Source organism: Balaenoptera physalus (genome assembly GCF_965194825.1).
Source record: "Balaenoptera physalus genome assembly, chromosome: 5".
NCBI classification, from domain to species: domain Eukaryota; kingdom Metazoa; phylum Chordata; class Mammalia; order Artiodactyla; family Balaenopteridae; genus Balaenoptera; species Balaenoptera physalus.
In genome coordinates, this window is record NC_138884.1 from 123,543,189 (window position 1) to 123,559,930 (window position 16,742).

The 16,742-nt window shown below is 36.8% G+C and overlaps 1 protein-coding gene and 1 pseudogene across 9 annotated transcripts in view; one reads left to right on the plus strand and one right to left on the minus strand.

The window, feature by feature from the left end:
- Nucleotides 1-16,742, plus strand: part of ANK2 (ankyrin 2) — a 689,779-nt gene that overhangs the window by 366,493 nt on the left and 306,544 nt on the right. The window lies entirely within an intron of this gene.
- On the minus strand, nucleotides 4,487-6,706 carry LOC309661336 (ubiquitin-conjugating enzyme E2 N pseudogene; annotated as a pseudogene). The gene has a single exon. The product of its transcript is annotated as a ubiquitin-conjugating enzyme E2 N pseudogene (transcript).

Consider the following 16,742-nt stretch of genomic DNA (forward strand, 5'->3'; position numbering starts at 1 on the left):
GTATCAAACCAGCATCCCCTGCATTGCAAGACAGATTCTTAACCACTGGACCACCAGGGAAGTACCGGAAAACTGTGTTATGAATGCTGCAGAGTTCAAGTGCCAGTCTATCCAGGTGTTCAAGTGTCAGTCTTCTTGCTAGACTGGCCTTTGTGATGTTCAAATAAAGTAAGCATGAGGTATTCTCTAAATTAGAAGATTATTTTCTTAGAGGTATTGGGGGGAATGGGGTGTGAGATCACCTCAGAGAGTTGTATAGGGAGGTTGTTTAGGCAATGACAATGCCTTATTCAACACTCAACCAAAATGTAAGTGTAAGAAATTACCATGATGACTTTGATTGTTCTTTCTTTTTTCTTAAAAAAACAGTTACTTCAAGAAAATTTTTTTTTGCTGTCCTTCCTTTCTAGCTCCCAAAGTACGTGTTTAGATTGTTTATTGGGTGCTGTAGTTAAAAATATTAGAGTGTCCCTATTCAAACTCTATTATACAATTTATGACAATTGAAATGTACTGTTCGTAGACCTGCCTATTTTCTCCACTGTGTCAGTTCTTGGAGTTTTGCACAATACCTGGCAGTTTATTTTTTAAATAATGAGTAAATTAACTCATTATTGATTGAGCATATACAACTTAGATCTCTACTAAATAATACTGAAGAATACTAGAATAGATATATCTGGGTAATATGGCCAGGGCAACCTAGTATACCTGGATCATCTGTGTAACTCAGGTGAAACTAGGACTCAGCCTGAATTATTTAAATAATTCCCCGAGTCCTCTGCAACAGACTATAACGCAGAAGTAGAACAAAGCAAGGAGAATGGCATTCTTTCCTACAGCCAGCTTTTCAAATACTCCACTTCCTTGTTTCCATGGCATTGGAATCTCCTGGGTTCATTGCCAGGAGATCCTCCCTTAGGAATTGAAAAAAAGAAAGAAAAGAAGAGAAGATACAGAAACCCATTGCGGTGTTTTCTGAAAACAGCTTGGCTCTCCTGCTGGTCATCGACGGCTGCCAGGCTCTAGAAACACCTCATCTGATGGAGCCCAGGCCGCCTCTACTCAGCATGCTGGAAACTTGTGATTAATTTTGTTTGACAGCAGCAAAAAGTGTGCCCTACCTTGGATGTCAGCTGATTATTTCCAGTATGGTTGCTGCTGAAAATTCCATTAATGATTTGTAATATCTATTCAACTTGAAGAGAGGAGAAAAGTGCTTTTCTGAAAAAAGAAGAGTAAATTGGACGCAGTCTTATGGAAAATCTTAATCTACAGAGTGAACATGTGATGGCAGAGGAGTTGAGGAATAGATCAGCAATTTCAAAATTGTTTTATACAAAGGATTTGGTCAGTTTTGATAGTCTATCACCTAAGAATGTGTTGTGAAGAATTAAAATGTTTGATTGATGCGCTTTCCTTTTCTTCCCAGTGTTCAACTATGACAAATTTAAATGTTCCATTTGATGTGTATTTATTAAGTGCCTACTATTAAGTGTTCAAGGCCCTTAGTAAATATTTATTGAGTTGAATTTAGTATACTATTATAAATGCTTATGCCTAAGACCTAGTGCGACCCTTTGGAGAGCCTACCATCTAAGATGGTGATTCTCAACTGTGGTGCCATGAATCCCAGAAATTTAAAACAATTCTGATGCCTGGGTCTCACTCCCCAGAAACTGTGCTTTAATTAGTCTTAGGTGAGGCATGTGGCCTCAGTTTCTGTCATATGTCTCCTCATATGCATAATGTGCCACTGGATTTGAGAAAGAACAACTGGTCTAAAGGAAGTGAAAAGGTAGATGGCCAAGTCCAAGTAGATGTTCAAAGGACAGTGTTTATAATGATTTGTCTATTTGGTAAATATGAGAATTTGGAAGGAGGGGAAATTACATTCTATTGAGGCCATCAGGAAACATTTCATGAAGGAGGTAGTATTTCAATGGACTCTAAATGTGTAAAATTTTGACTGGCAGAGTTGGGTGTCCAGGAAGAGAGTCAAAGTCAAGGATGAGAAAGAATGGGGCCAGCTCTGTGAACACTGAGTAGCTAATGCATATTTTGAGAAAAGTAGTATGGGGTCGATTGCTATTATGAAAAGTACCATGGATTTGTAATTTTTGGCTAGCTAGTAAGAGCCCAAATACATTTATGAAATGGTGGGATGTTTCAACAACTTTTTTTTCTCATGCTCTAAACATTACTCCTAAAACCACAAGGTTGAAAGTGCCTTATGTATGGTACAGTAGGTATAGATTTAAAAATGCACTTTAGACAACAGTGTAAATTAACTGTACTTCAATTAAAAATGCTTATAAAAATGCACCTTGCTATTCAAAGTGTGTGGTCCTCAGATCAGGAGCATTCATATTATCTGTAGTTTGTTAGAAAATATAGGATCTTGGGCCCCACCCCAGACCTAAGAATCAAAATCTGCATTTTAGAAAGATTTTTGTATATACACTAAAGTCTGAGAAACACTACTTTTGTATCTAAATTACTATTACAACTATACAGCTATAATCAACTGAGGACAGTAGAGAAGTAAACACATGTTTCAATAAACTAAATTATACTTACTTGACTGTGAATGAGAACAATATATAATATTGATAGGCAGTAATTGTGTCTTTTTTTTTTTATTTCTTTATGGCTGTGTTGGGTCTTCGTTTCTGTGCGAGGGCTTTCTCTAGTTGCGGCAAGTGGGGGCCACTCTTCATCGCGGTGCGCGGGCCTCTCACTATCGCGGCCTCTCTTGTTGCGGAGCACAGGCTCCAGACGCGCAGGCTCAGCAATTGTGGCTCACGGGCTTAGTCGCTCCGCGGCATGTGGGATCTTCCCAGACCAGGGCTCGAACCCGTGTCCCCTGCATTGGCAGGCAGATTCTCAACCACTGCGCCACCAGGGAAGCCCTAATTGTGTCTTTTTATCAGATTTAAAAAATATCTATCACACCTTATTTTCCCATATGATAATTTCCTTAAGCATGATTAATACATTTAAATTCATGTGACTTTCAGAGGTATTCCTCTTCAGTTCCAGTCCTCATGTCCTGAATGAGGATCTTTTCACTTTAGACCTTGATAATATTGCGTTTGCTTTTCAAATGGATGTCCTCAAAATCACCTCTGAAACCCCGTTGTAATCCACTATACTGTGCCACTGCCATCCTACTGCATGTGGGTTTGGTGGCATATGGCAGATGGGAAAGAAAGACAGGGGCCTGTGAAACTTCATCCATGGCAACCTGGATGCCAGAATAGACCTGATGTACATAGGGAGAGGGTCTAGCATAGATGCTTAAGCATTATTTACCTCTTTAATCTGAAGTTAACACATAACTATAAATAGTGATTCAGAGAGGTTTCGCTAAATGGTAGAATATTTTATGCATGGCTATTTTCCAACAGTGCCTCTGATTCAAGAAAAGGCTGTATATTCACAAATAATTATTAAGACATTCCTTTTCTCAGAATAGCACTGGATTTGGAGATCTGGTTAAATATCCTTAGGTTGATATTTGGCAACAAGAGCTATTATGCTTTAGATATAGAAATCATCTGCTTTTCTCAAACTTTAGTGTGCAAAAGAATATCTGAGGATGTTGTTCAAAAAAGATATCCCAAACCCTACTGAGATTCTGATTCAGTAACTTGGAAATGGCTCAGGAATCTGCATTGAAATAAATATTCCAGGAGATTCTTTTATTGGTTCTAAGAATACTGCATTTTGAAAAAACATTGCTGTAGGCATTATATTCTTAGGAATTGATAAGTTTCTTCCTGTATCAGTATTAGCTAAAACCTAATTGTCAGGCTATTACCTAAGCTTAGTAAACTGTAGATTAATCCACTTAATCATGCAAGCTTTCTGAAGGAGATGATATTAGAAAATGATTCTTTTATTCACTGTAGAATTTCATATTCTAAGCATTGAAATGTACAATCCAGTATAGTTGATTATTGATCATGTTGCATTTTTGTAGGAAATAGTTCAGTACATTTTTTGTGAGAAATTTATAATTAGTATTTGACTTTACTGGGCTAGAAATTTTTTGTTGTTGTTTTGTTTTGTTTTTTTCCATACCTACTTACCATTGTAGATGGAAAGGAGGGAAGGAGAAAAAAGAAAAAAGAAAATAAGAAAATAAAAAAATAAGAACGGATGTTCCTATCTGTTGTGAGGTGATTCAGTGGGCTGAGAAATATTAGATAACAGTTGTCCTGTTGAAAATCTGCTGCATGGGTCAATGTCAGGTTTTATCTTAGAAGGTGGGGAGTCTGTATCATTTCTCCTCCTTAATTTATCAGTGAATTTTTACAACTGTGACTAGTCAATGACTTTATTGCATTCCCATGTAAAATGGAGCTAAGAGCTTTTGTAATACAGAAGAAGATACAAGAGATAAAATACTCAGGTTGACAAATTTGAAATACCTTTTTGACAGTACGGGAGAAAAATGCACTTGATTTACGTTACTTTTATCTCTTTTTTTATGTTGAAAATGTAATTTTAATAGATAATTCTTCATCTTACATAGGAGCACAATAAAATACACCACATTCTGAAGAAACTCCAGAAGTTACGAGAATAAGAGTGGGGAAAATTCAGATGGGCTACAATATCCATTACCTTAAACTGCAAGAGACAAAGTTTCCAACCCACAGGTTAACATTTACATACTTATGACTGACTGCATTTATGTCTTAAAAACAGCAAGAATCAGGAATTAGATATGGAAGGGTAGGAAAGAACAGTTTTGTGGGGGAGGAACTCTGTCAATGCAGAAAAAAGAGCTGATTATCAAACTAAAGAATAAAAGGAGCTCCGTAGCTAATATTAGAGGGATGACAGTAAGAATCATTAACTGAGGATATGATGCCTTCTAAGGGAGAAGCCTTTCTGATGACACTTATGCAAGCTGGCTGCTTGAGATTTGCTCAGCAGGTCTGTAAGAAAGACTCATAAATGCCTCAGCAAACCCCAAGTGATTATCAGATTGGTGTTTCCTAATAATACACACCAGTGGTCACACATGAAGTTTTGAGACAAGAAATAAGAGCAAGGTCATAACGCAAATGCCAGACACAAATGTGGCACATGTGAGAGTCCCACACAAAGCCAGTCACAAGAGTGGCTGTGCTGTGACTCTCCTCTACAGTAATCTTCAAACATCGTGGCAAGACACCCATGATCATCTGACTAATCAGACAACACAAACACATTTATTTCAAATTTCTTGGAGGTAAAAAATGTCGCATACTGATGCTTTAGGCATGCTCAGGGCCAGCTTATAAATACCCCATTCAGTGATATATCTTAACACAAATTTGCATCAGTGAAAAGAAACTGGCAAAATCTATCTCTCACCATTCAATTTGTCAGACGGTGAAGACCAAAATAGAATGTTCCATCAGTTTTAATTTTTAAATACGATTGTCCCATTGGGAAAAATGAAATAAACACAGTAAAATAAACTGTACAGAGGCAAAGTAGAATAACAAAAAATATTTTACTCAGATATAAGATTTACAGAAGTTTCCAGACAAGCCATACAAAGTGGTCACAAGCTTTTAATTGAAGGGAGGATTCTACACTTGACAGCAAAATCACAGTGTTATTAGTGAGGGCTGTGACGTTTGTGTAATGTTCCCATTTTGGTTCAAACAATCAAACTTGTCCATCTACAGTGTCTAAATAAAGTTAGACTTGGCTAGAGAGTATATTCTAAAGAACTGGTTAGCTGCTTTTAACCAATGCAATTAGATCACCATAAAAAGGCGGAAAGGAGCCCATAAAATTAAAATAAAGCTACCTTCCCCTCCACCACTAAAAAAAAATAATAATAAAGAAAAACACCCACACCCCTGCAGCTAACCCTGACAGCTACCTTCATTCATAGTGCTTTATACTTAAACCATGATGGGGGAAATGAATAAAAGCAGAGAAGGGCTACTGCTTTTAAACATTTTGCAACAATCCAGATGATATTTCTAGCCTCTGCTCATGCTTTACAACAGTGAATCAGGACAAGACATAGATTTGCCAATGTGCATTTAATCACCAAAGGACTGAAGATGTCTGGGCTTTTATTCTGTAATGTTTCTAAGACTGTGTCCATTAAATGCAAACAAAAAAGGAAGAAGTCTTGGCAGAACAGGAGAAGTGACGTGCACTTGATGATTGGATAGATTTAAATAGTATTCATGGCATATAGCCTAACCTATGCTCTAGCTGTTCCTATGGCTTGGGCTTCGGTGGTCTTCCACTGCTCCGCTACATCATCTGCTAACAGATCATCTGGATTGGGAGCACTTAACAAAGCCTGGGTCGATAGCAGAACTGTGCAGATCTGCAGCGCTGGGGACCACTTATCTTTCAAAATATCTAAACATATTCTTCCCAACTTGTCTACATTAGGATGATAAATTTTGGTCATGAAACATACTTTAGGGGCTACCATTGGGTATTATTCTGGAAGGAGTAGTTCAAGTTTAAAAGTCCCTCCCTCAAAGGGGCAATACCTGAGGGCCAGCAATGACCACGTGAAAGTAACGGGCGTTGCTCACATCTGGTTCTGCTTTAATGCCGGGAACTGGTTCTGCCAGCAAACACTGGGTTTCCTTGATAATCCTGTGGGGTAGCCCGGCCATCTTGTCGGATCCCGAGTTCGGCCTCTGGTCTGGTCTCCGGCCCACTTTATCTCTTGTTCCTAATTTTATTCTGCATCAAACAACAACAACAAGTGTCTGTAACATTTTAGACTTTGTTATATTTAAAGCCAGTTTATCTTCAATCGGTCATGCAGGGTTTTGTCAAGGGAAGATGTCAAATCTCATTCTCTGAATGTCTTTAAAAATAAAATATATTTCAGGAATACTCACAAACTCTTGGATTAGCAAACTCAAACAAATATAGAACATAATATTTAAAGCTGATGAATGTAAAGGGTCCCTCATATAGTGCTGGTGCTTTCTTAAAAACAGAAAAAGTCATAGTTGTAGTAAAAAAAAAGTTGTATTAAAAGTCATAGAATCTTAATGCTCCTTCAGCTAGTAATTCCCTCTCTAGGATTGTCTAAGAAAATAATCAGAAACTTGAACAACCATTTCTGTAAATGGATGATCATTGCGCCATTCTTTATCAATAGCAAAGTAAGCTTGACTGTTGAACCATAGAAGCAAGGGTAAACATATTTTGGTGTATCCATATGAGAGAAAAATGCAGCCATTTAAATAAATAATTTTCAAGAATATTTAATAGGAAGATTCTCATCGTATAATCAAGCTTCGCTCATATGATGTTAAGAGAAAAAAAGCAGGATATAATAAAGTTAATTCTGAAAACGATAGAAACATACATGTAAAAAATTGAATGGAAACACATCAAAATGTAATAACGGCCATAGCTAGAGTATTGAATTGTAGGTGATTTTAATTTTTTCTTGATAATTTTCTGCATAATTCAAAATCTTTTCAATGAGCTTATGTGACTTTTATAATTAGGAAACAATTTTAAAGAAATATAACAAAAAAATCTGAGATGGTGTTAAGGGTGGTTCTGTTTAAGAACAGGCATATGGGAGAAATGAACCTTTAATGTCCCTTCAATTCTAAGGACCATCTGCCCAGTCCTATTAACCAGTAACCACTGAAAGAAGTTAGATCCAATTAGTAAAGGTAGAAAGAAACAGTGCCTTTGTGAGTTCTATCTGTATCCCTGTGCATATCTCCCGCCTTAAACTAATGGAGCTATTTATTGAGTTCAAGCTGTCCCCAAGGAGGGCTGCTTTCTACTTTGCTTCTATGCAAGTGTTGTTCACTTTTTACAACTGGCTACTGAATCAAAGCCAGCAGCTGGCCATCCATGCTATTACAGAGAACAATAGTCCAAGCCCAAGTTTCTCAAGAGGGGCCCTGCTCCCGTATATTGAATATGCCTGCATAAAAAGCAGACACCACCAAGGACTGGTCTATCTGATTCTGCTCATGCAATAAATACAGAAAATATGAAGACAGAAGACGTGAGGGCCACATCTTATTGAGTGACCTTGGGAAACTCAATTGAACTCCAGTTTACTTATCTTTAAAATTGGAATCATATTGGCTTTATCTATCTCCTGTAAAGCAGGTAAGAAAGAAGTTTGTAAATTACAGTTAGTTGTTAGATGGTTATGTTCATATTTTTCTCATGATTTCTTTTCCTTTTCAAGTACATAATGTTGCTAAAGAGACAGTAAAATAGCATCAGTCCTCCTGCCTTGCCCAGGACTTCATGCAGCTTTGTAATGTGATCTCAAAATGCAGTGCAACTGGATGGCCTGATGCAATTTATTATCACCACTTAAAGTGAACCCATATGCCAGTGGCATATTGAGCTGACAAGCTGTGATGTCACTGGCACGAGCAGCACTTCCAGAAGGCAGAGTTGCTGAGGATTTTTTATGACATTATTCTCTCAGCATATTGGACGCTGCTGGTCAGTAGTGGCAGTGGTGTCTGGGGAAATAAGGTCAAGTGAAGCACTGCGTTACTAATGATTTAGCAGTTACAGCCTGTCCGAGGCATAGGCTGGACCCAGATGAATTATGATTTTTTTTTTTCTAAAGTGAAGCTTAAACCTCACAGAGTTATCAGCACTGATTTCTTTTGTCTTTCAAAAGTTTATTAATTTTGTGGTAGATAGACATTTTCCTCTTTCTTGTCAGAATAGAAAAATACCCAGGTGTGAGCCTTTCCTGCTACGGTTTCTTCAGCTGTTTTATTACTAAATTTATAGAGCAGTAGTCCTACCTTTTTGAGAAAGGAGAAATACTATTGATGTTTGTTACAGAACAGTGTACTGTTCTGATTCTCCTTCTACCTTATTGATTAAACCTTCCCTGATGCTCTCCGTGAGATCATTCTATGATTTTTTTTTCTAAAGCCTGGTATGCAAAGAGCTGAACAGGCACCATATTTTTTGAGATCCTTAAAAGCCAAGCTACGTTGTCCTTTAGGCAGTGGAGTTTTGATCAAGAGAGGAAATGATGGCCATATTTGTATTATAGAAAAGTCACTTTGGCAGCTAAGTAGTCAGGGAGACATGTAAGGATGCTATTATCATCCAGGGGATAGACGGGGATTTCTTCAATGGGCGCTTTGGTAGTCAGGGATGGGAAGAAGAATTCAAGAAATATTAAAGAGGTGAGATCAACAGGTATAGACGGGGTGTAAAGCTAACTGCCGGGTTTCTAGATTGGGTGTCTAGGGTGACACGTCAAGAGGTAGCTACCGATGTTCTCTGTCTAGTTACAACCTAGTAGAGAAAAGAAATGTAAAAACATGTAAGTGCAATTACTGAACAATTCCCATGTGCCAGGCATTATACAAAACATTCTATGTGCCTCGTCTTCTTGATTCTTCTCATCAGTACTATGATATACTATTGTTATTGCCATTTTAAAGATGAAGAGACTGAGGCTAAGAAAAACTGGGCAGTACACTCAAGGTCAATTGACTGGTAAGTAGTGGACCAAAATTTGGAGCCTCCTAGGTAGGCTGATTGTCAAACCTCTGCTGCACAGTACCTAGCAATGTTTACCCATAAGTATTCTAAACAAAGTTCAAAAAGGAACACTGAAGCACTTAGAAGAACCAACTGCCAGAGGGTATTTTAGGGTTAGCCATTCATGTAAAAATAATGCAAAATAGTAAGCTGCTTTCTTCTCAAACTCATAGTTTAATATACAAGTAAAATTGCTAATTCCCAAATTAGAGAATCTTAGAGGAGAGTTTCAAAGATGGAAAGTCGCAGAATATTTCATATAACCCATTTATTTTCTAAAAATGAGAAATTAAAACCTAGAGAAGGCTCATTTCCTCCTAAAATTCTCATAGTAAAACAGGTGGAACCTACACAAGAACTAAAGCAAAAAATATTCAAACCTAATCAAAGATGATAACAGAAAGCAATTTTAACCATTCATTTAAGAGAGGAGAGCCAGTTGCCACCCTGACATTCTTAATGTCTTGCTTCTGGCAGGTGCAGTTCTAGCTAATCTGGCTGTGGTCCTTTGTGACCTCAGAGAATGATGAACTTGACACATGGTTAGCTAGGCTTTAAGATGATCTCTAGAGCAAAACAGTTGCTATTGCTCTCCTGAGGAAGAGATTTGTGTGTGGTTTATTAAGGTAGAATTGGTTTTATTGTTAGAGCAGTCTGTCATTTCACAGTCAACCCCTAATGGTTATATTTTCCATTGTTATTCTTTATCACTAGAAGACTTTAAAAATCAATATAAAGTATAAAAGCCCTGGGAAGACTTTTAAATTGTTTGATGGAAATACAGTTTTGCTTACTAAGTGCACATTTTGGAAGGCCTCCTTCCCATATCGTTTTGAGAAAATATACCCAATATAATGGATATAGACTCTACTATCTATAAACCTTAGGTTCTAATCATATTGAAAGGTCATTTTCTAAATTGAGCCGTGACCAATTTATTTATTTATTTATTTTTATTATTTTATTTTTAATTTTTTAAAAATGGAAGTATATTTGGGCTTCCCTGGTGGCGCAGTGGTTGAGAGTCTGCCTGCCAATGCAGGGGACGCGGGTTCGGACCCTGGTCTGGGAGGATCCCACATGCCGCGGAGCGGCTGGGCCCGTGAGCCACAATTACTGAGCTTGCGCGTCTGGAGCCTGTGCTCCGAAACAAGAGGGGCCGCGATAGTGAGAGGCCCGTGCACCGCGATGAAGAGTGGTCCCCGCTTGCCGCAACTCGAGAAAGCCCTCACACAGAAACGAAGACACAACACAGCCATAAATAAATAAATAAATAAAATTAAAAAAAAAATGGAAGTATATTTGATTTACAATGTTGCAGGTGTACAGCAAAGTGATTCAGTTTTATATATATATATTTGTCTTTCTCTGTCTGACTTAATACACATAGTATGATAATCTCTCGGTCCATCCATGTTACTTCAAATGGCATTAGTTCATTCCTTTTTATGGCTAAGTAATAGTCCATTGTGTATATATATATATATATATATATATATATATATACCATATCTTCTTTATCCATTTATCTGTTGGTGGCCATTTAGGTTGCTTCCATGTCTTGGTGATTGTAAATAGCGCTGATATGAACATTGGGGTGCATGTATCTTTTCGAATTAGAGTTTTCATCTCTTCTGGATATATGACTCAGAAGTGGTATTGCTAGATCATATGATAACTCTATTTTTAGTTTTTTAAGGAAGCTCCAAGCCATGACCAATTTTTAGGTGATTACAGTTGTGAGTGACTAAGCTACACAGGAAAACCAATTTCATGACTTTATACTCTCAAACAGGTTAAAATGTTCAAGCCTGGAATTAGCATACATATATGAAAGGCCATTAGAAACCCTTCAAATGGAAGGCAAGAAATCCTGCTACTTGGAAAAAAATCCATTACATCTGTAGCTGGCTTCACCTGCTTACTAGTTTTCCTGTTTGTGCCCTGTCACCTCTTGGTTAGTGGGCAAGTAACCCACTGATTTTGTATTCTTTTTTACACCTTTGTATTGGGAATCCATCTCCCTAGGACAGAAGGACAAAGGGAGATGTGGGAGAGAGTGAGACCAGGGACGCTGTGGACAGAAAACGGCAGGGATGGGGAGGGAGAGGATGGCAGAGAAAAAAGACACAGGAAGGCCCATTAGGGACAGTGTGGTAACCTCCGCATTGATCCACTATCAACACATTGACAGTATAAACAAAAGTGTATGAGAAAATTTAAATCTATAAAATACATGAACAAACTATTTTCAAACACTTCAAAGGTATTACTTACAAAATATATATTATTCTTATCAGAATCTAGAAATCTATTATTTTGTGTATTTTAAAGAAGTTGAATTTCTTTTTAAAAATACTATAATATGGAATTTTCACCAACTCAGACTGTCTTTTCGTTTAATTAGGCCTGTTAATAAGATTTTTACTGTGTATATCTAGTACCACTTACCACTTTAGATTTTTAAGCTCAGCGTAAACTGGTATCAGCGGGAAACTCCTATGTATGATGATTGCTTTTAAGTTTAAAAGGAGTATATTTCTAAATAGTCGTTAGTTCCTTTAAAGAACATGATTCCACTCCAGGATAACAGTCCTTGATGCCCTGCTACAATGACTGGACATTTTTTACAAATTAATAAAGCTGGCTTCCATTTAATTGAGTTAATCACTAATTCAACTATCTCGATCCTAGCAGCATGACATTAAGGACCATTTAGTAATAAAGTAATAAGAAGCTGAATATTTAATAGAAAGAAAGATCTATGTTTAATGTAAAAATTTTATTCTCATTGACAATTGTTGGGGAAATTTTTGCTGTCATGGCAACTATTCTTAGCAGAATCTTGCCTTGTTCTTCTGCTTTACAGTCAAGGTGTTTTGATGGTTGAATAGATCATTTAAATCACTTGTGGAGAACACGTAATAGCTGTTGGTTTAGACTTCAGATGGTTTTACATGATAAATGATAAGTGCTTTTAATGATGATAAAAAGTTATTTATTAATAACAAGCAAAACTGGCCGCTCATCTGTCAAGTCTCAGATTAGATGCTATTTCTTTAAGGAAATCTTTTCTACTTAAGTAAACTCAATCATTACATTCTATGCTTTTCCATCTTACTCCCTGTAAAATAACTGGATCCTACTTGTATTCCCAGCAATTAGTACAGTGGCTGCACCTTCTAAGTACTTGATAAATATTTGCCAAATAAATAATACATGAAAATCTGTAACGTACAAAAATTTTACATTTTGTACTAACTTGGTTTTGGATTTGCATGATCTACATTTTGCATTTAAATATGCAGCAAATGTGTACAATAATTCAGCTTCATTTGGTACAAGAATGCATTACTTCTTATTTCTGCAGGATTACATTTATATTCAGATTTGTTAATGGCTATACATTTTATTAATTTATTTAATAATTAATTTTATACTATTATTAATGATGAAATGCCATGATTATTAAAACTTAATGAAACATGTTTAGTTTTAGTGCACAATTTACCCTTTCATTTTATCCATTGGACTGTTTACAAAACCAATTCAGCTTCAGTATTTGAAACATAATGAGTGGATTCCTCTGTTGTGGATAATTGCTTCAGTTGAGAATATTATACAAGAGAGGAGAGAAAACGTGGTTTAAATATTCTAACTCAATATATTTTGCATCTTATGACTATTACAAGACAGAATGCCTTGGTAATTTATTCCTAGCTCTCTCTTTAAATTTTATATATTTAGAGTTCATTGTTATGTTTCTTAAAATATCATATAAATTCTGCTATAAATTTTGAGCCATCTTTGTGAAAGTGGTCCTGCTGAAAACTACAAAATCTGTCTGAGTCTCAAAGATGGAAACATGTCTGGGCAGCTTGGGCACAAGTTGTGTGAGTTACTCTCTGATACGTGCCCTCAGCTCCATTGGACAGGACAGTGCATTTCTCTATAATTTCCTAGTTAGTTCTGCAGTTAGATTACACAAGTGACTTGCATCTTGTCCTCAACTCCATCTTCTTTCAGAAGCACAAATCAGTTCCATCACTGATGGGTATAAGGAGTGGGAAAGGGGGATTACATTGTATTCCTCCCACCATGCAATCTATAAGGCCCTCTGAGCCAAACAAAATCATGTGGGCATTGAATTTCAAAACCATAACATATATGTATTGATTTATAGTGACAGTGTTGCTTAGGAAATAAGAAATCTCAGTCTCATTAAAGAAACTAGCCAATAGCAAGTATGTAAAATATTTATACATCTGGTATAAATAAGCAATTCATTCAGGTTACTTTTTTCTGAAAATGGATCTCTAATGGATATTACTCAGCCATAAAAAGAAACGAAATTGAGTTATTTGTAGCCAGGTGCATGGATCTAGAGACTATCATACAGAGTGAAGTAAGTCAGAAAGAGAAAAACAAATACCATATACTATCACATATATGTGGAATTAAAACAAACAAACAAACAAACAAAAAAAACAATGGTTCTGAAGAACCTAGGGGCAGGACAGGAATAAAGATGCAGACATAGAGAATGGACTTGAGGACACGGGGAGTGGGAAGGGTAAGCTGGGGTGAAGTGAGAGAGTGGCATGGACATATATACACTACCAAATATAAAATTGCTAGTGGGAAGCAGCCACATAGCACAGGGAGATCAGCTCGGTGCTTTGTGAACACCTAGAGGGGTGGGATAGGGAGGGTGGGAGGGAGATGCAAGAGGGAGGAGATATGGGGATATATGTATACGTATAGCTGATTCACTTTGTTATACAGCAGAAACTAACACACCATTGTAAAGCAATTATACTCAATAAAGATGTTAAAAAAAAGATATTTAGATTTTATGCTAAATTTAGGTGATACAAGAGTTATGGTTGATGGTCACTATAACATACAAGCCTGAAATTTCATGTCTTAGCACAAAAGAAGCTTAGTTTTTGTTCACATAAAGTCTAGTGTGATGATGGTGTCTTGTGGGTTGAGGTTCTTATATATTCTGCACACCATTGTCAGGGACTTGAGTTCATACAGGTCTGTTTAGAGACTCAGGTTGATAAAAACTTTGCTTCTTGTAACATTGGGCTTCTGAGGTGTCTCTCGGGGTTGACCAACTGAGGAAATGAAATGTGGAGAATTGTGGACTTTTATCTGAAAGGGGTGTGTATTTCTTCTACTTGGGTTCCATAATCTGTCTTACAGTCTAACTAAATGCAAAACGAGTGGGAAGACAAGGTTAACAGTGGGTGGCCATTTTCCAGAAACAACACTTCTCTGTGAAAGGACAGCATGAATTTCTGGTGAATAGCTTGCTTCCTCTGCTATGGTAAGAGAGTGACTATGATTGCTGTATTCAAGCAACAACTGAAAACTGTCTTTGGAGAAATGGTATTAAAAATAAGGCTATTATAATAAAATAATGAAAACTAAATAAATAATGAAACTAAATAATGAAAAACTAAACATTATCAATCCATAATTGAATATATTTAGGACTGTTGTTTTAGAACTAGAGGATTGTTGTGTCATCAAGTAGAATCCCGTGTAGATGATTATGGAGATATTCTTAGATTTCGGAAGTTCAAAATCGTTATTTCCTTTTTTCCCTCAGGTGATTATTTTTAAGTAATGGGATAAAAAGTCCTCTTTCTGTAGTTGCTTACATAAAATTGCTAAGCAAGATGCTAGTTTTATTTAGAAGATGTATACAACACATCCTTTTGTATTATAATGATTATGACATATAATCATTCTGTGCTGCTAAAATAAAGTTCTGTGATTAAGAATAATTGTGTCTTTATAGAACTTTACAAAATATTTCTAAGTCCTTATGCCACTTGAGCCCATCAATGAGCCTTTGAGAAAGATAGAGAAGGTATTATTAGCCCCCTTTTGGACAAGAAGTATAGACTAAGCAATTATACTCCAATAAAGATGTTAAAAAAAAAAGAAATATAGACTCACAGTGTTTAAATAGCCAGCTTAAAATACTTTGGATTGTAAGGGTTAGATGAGTAAGAAGTGTAATCTTGTAATGCTGTTTTCATTACGTACGTAACTGAATCTATCTGGACACTGGAAAGGACCATTAGTTTGAATTTTGCAGTTTGTACAATCTATAAAAATGACCACTGATGCAGGTGATGTGAGAATCACAAGGTGACTGAAATAACGGATCAGCATTGTTGGTTTATTCATTTTGCTGGTGTAGGCATATCTTGTGTATTAGCTTTTAAATATTCATAGAGTAGAATTCCAGGAGTGGACAGATCTTAAGGCTTTTTCTTTTAATTCACAAGGGCCATCGAAGCTGTAGCTCCAGTGTATTTCTAAATGAACCCATAACTCTTCTACATTTTTCAAAAATGGTTTTATTTAGTATAAATAACTTTTAAACTTTTTATTCACTGATACATTATTGAGTTTTTATTGCCTAAAATTGTTTAGTACAGATATAAAAGACAAAGTTGCTTTTCTCAAGAAGATCACAGTCTCACGAGGGTACAGAGTAAGCAGAGACTTCTCAATCTGATAAAGTTGGAAGAAGAATATTCAGGGAGGCTTATAAGCCCTTGGAGTAGAGGCTTACCTCAGTGTTGGGTGGGATGGAGTGGTTACTGTAGAAGGTGTTCCAGAGGAGGTGATGTTTTAATTGATTCTGGAAGGATGAGTGCGAGTTCAAAACAGACATGTGGTACTTCTTTTTTTTAAAAATAAATTTATTTATTTTATTTATTTATTTTTGGCCGCGTTGGGTCTTCGTTGCTGCATGCGGGCTTTCTCTAGTTGCCGCGAGCAGGGACCATTCTTAATTGCGGTGCGGAGGCTTGCAGTGGCTTCTCTTGTTGCGGAGCATGGGCTCTAGGTGCGCGGGCTTCAGTAGTTGCAGCATGAGGGCTCAGTAGTTGTGGCTCGCGGGCTCTAGAGCGCAGGCTCAGCAGTTGTGGTGCATGGGCTTAGTTGCTCCGGGGCATGTGGTATCTTCCCCGACCAGGGCTTGAATCCATGTCCCCTGCATTGGCAGGCGGATTCTTAAGCACTACACCACCAGGGAAGCCTGACACGTGGTACTTTTTAAAATGTAAAATACAAAGTTCAGTTACATTATCAATATTTGACTTAAAATTCTGAAATAATGTGAAAATATAATATCCACATCTGGGCTTCAGAAAAGTAATTTAAAGGAT